This window comes from Austrofundulus limnaeus, unplaced genomic scaffold (genome assembly GCF_001266775.1).
Source record: "Austrofundulus limnaeus strain Quisiro unplaced genomic scaffold, Austrofundulus_limnaeus-1.0 Scaffold631, whole genome shotgun sequence".
NCBI lineage: Eukaryota > Metazoa > Chordata > Actinopteri > Cyprinodontiformes > Rivulidae > Austrofundulus > Austrofundulus limnaeus.
In genome coordinates, this window is record NW_013953033.1 from 150,387 (window position 1) to 153,295 (window position 2,909).

The window sequence follows — 2,909 nt, forward strand, 5'->3', positions numbered from 1 at the left end:
TGACGTAGATACTTTATTATGGTATAGTATTTAAATATATAGATACTTTATCATGGTATAGTATTTAAATAAATAGATACTTTATCATGGTATAGTATTTAAATAAATAGATACTTTATTATGGTATAGTAATGTTGACCCTTTAATGTGTCAGTGCAGCGAGAGGACTGGGTATAAAAAGAAAATTTTAGAGTGGCTTAATCTCTCAAAAGTAAAGATGGCAATAATTTCATCAACAGATTCTTATAATCYGTGAAAATCTCTGATTTGATGGTCATGATCATGGGGCCCTCAGGGGCCTCTGCATTAAAACCAGGTCTGGTTCAGTTCTGGACATCACTTAAGGACTCGAACACTTCCACACACTGCAAACACACTTCACTGTGTCATCCACTAATGCTGCTTAAAGCTCTATCACACAGAGAAGATGTGTGAACACCRTCCAGAACCTCCACGGTCTTCTTTGAAGCAAAGATCCTTTAAAATGGACTGAGGCAAAGTGGATAAACTAAATCAAATCAAATTGCTTTCAGCACACAGTTTGAAACCTGGCCTCTCTGATGAAAATGGAGTTTAAAAGATTCTATTTGTGCAGGAAACTATCTACAGGTTTTAGAACAACATACAGTATGCCCCCATCCAGATCCAGATGTGTCTTTTTTCAGGGAAAGTGTTGCATATTTCAGCAAGACAATGTTAAACCACAGACTGCTTCTATTACAACACGACTGCATAAAAGGTGCTGAACTGACCTGTGTGCAGTCCAGACCCTTCAACAACTGAACATGTTTGGTATTTCATGAAATAAAAATGATCCAGCAAAGATCCAGATCTGATGAAAAGTTAGATTCCTTCATCAGACCAGAGTGGGACAACAGTCGCTCCAAAACCTCCAGAACTGCTCTCCTCAGATCCTGACTGGTGTTAAAGCAGAGGAGAGTGAAACATGTGGAACAACTGGTTTATTTTCTCAGACTTTTCCAGTTTACTGGGTTCCACCATGACCAAAGCATGAATTTATGAGATTTGCAGATCATTGCAATCTGTTCATCTACAATTTACATACGTTAATTTTATGTTATATATTATGTTTGTTTTGTATTTTTACAGGAAAAAATACAAAACAAACACAGGAATTTTACTCATTAAAGTGTTTTAAAGAGGACATATGTTGCAAAATCCATGTTTAATTTTTAATTCATTTTGTTGTATACTTGGTGTCTCAAATAAAATTTAATTTAATCTCTCCAGGTCCTGCTTAGATATCTTTCTATTCTTTTTGGACCATATTTTTCATCTTGTTCAGTTTTCTCAGTTTTTTTTATGAAGTTTTCTCACAGACTTTGTGACAGAGAAATGTACGGACTTACAAACAACAGTTTGGTCTTCTTTTTTCAAGTTTTCTGTTGTTTTTAATTAAAATATTAAGTATTGAAATATTTCTGCACTGCTAGTTGTAAACCCCTCTATCAAATTCAAATTAATCAGTCTGGAAGTTGGAGGTGGGGCAGAGTGTGAAATGCCACTTCAGATTTAAAGGGACAGTATCAATACGAGTTGATCGGAGACACACCGGAGAAAAGCAGTGAAAGGGGGGCTTGTGGAGTTAAAACAATGGTGGCAGTTCCACTATATTAAGATCTTAACTAAATTATTTAAATATGAAAAGTATTTTAAATCATATGTCTCATTTAATGATTTTACATTATTATTTTACTTTGAATTCAACCATATCCACCTTTAACTCAACCATATCCACCTTTAACTCAACCATATCCACCTTTAACTCAACCATATCCACCTTTAACTCAACCATATCCACCTTTAACTCAACCATATCCACCTTTAACTCAACCATATCCACCTTGAACACAGCAATATCTAACTTGCAAACAATTTCAACAGCTGCAACATGCTTTTTCCAACCTTCCCCTTCTTTTAAACTACATAATTTCTTTTAACCAATTACATGATCTTTAGCCAGAATGTATCTCAGACCCCCTCCCACATTAACATTTTTACTTTAGGATATTTTATCACTTCAACCCATCACTTCATTTTAAATACCTATGTTTATGACTTGACCGTATGCTCTCTTTTGACATTCAGATAAATATATTACTTCTCAAAAGATAAACCAAGACACAATTTTCTTTTTTGCAGCAAATCATCTTTCAGTAACTCTGTAAAGCACAGTTTGGTCAAATTGACAATCCACTGTATCATTGACTATGATGATGTCATCTACAAATCTGCACATTAAACTCTTTTCCATAAGCTGGATGTCATCTTTTGCTCTGCAATCAGTTTTTTTACTGGTGCCCCTTTTAAACCCACCATTGTCATCTGTACTCACTTGTGAACATCGCTCCATTCACCAGACTATTAAACTGGTACAAATTCATCTATAAAACTATCACTGACAAAACTCATCCATACCTTCGTCCACTCATCAACATTTCCAACAATACTCRCAYGTTGTTGTTATTGTTTTATGAAACTTTGTTTTTTGTTGTCAGTTTTGGCCAGGGCACTGTTGTAAATGAGATTGTTCATCTCAATGAGTTTTCTCTCCTGGTAAAATAAAGGATTAAATAAAAACAAACAAATAAAATGTTTTACATTCTAATAAATTCGTCACTATGAGTTTGTACATCATTAGACCATTCCACATCTCATTTTGCTGCACCCAATGATTGGAACAAACTGCAAAAAAGACTGAAGCTCAGTACGCTAACTTCAACACTGACCTTTATCAACTCAGTATAAAAACATAGTACATACCTGCTTGGAAATCACAATTAATCTGGTTATATTCTTATTTTTTGTTTTGTTTTTTATTTATTTGTTTTATGATATTCTTCTGTTTTCTGCTGTATAATATTCTGTTGTATAATGTTGTAATGTTT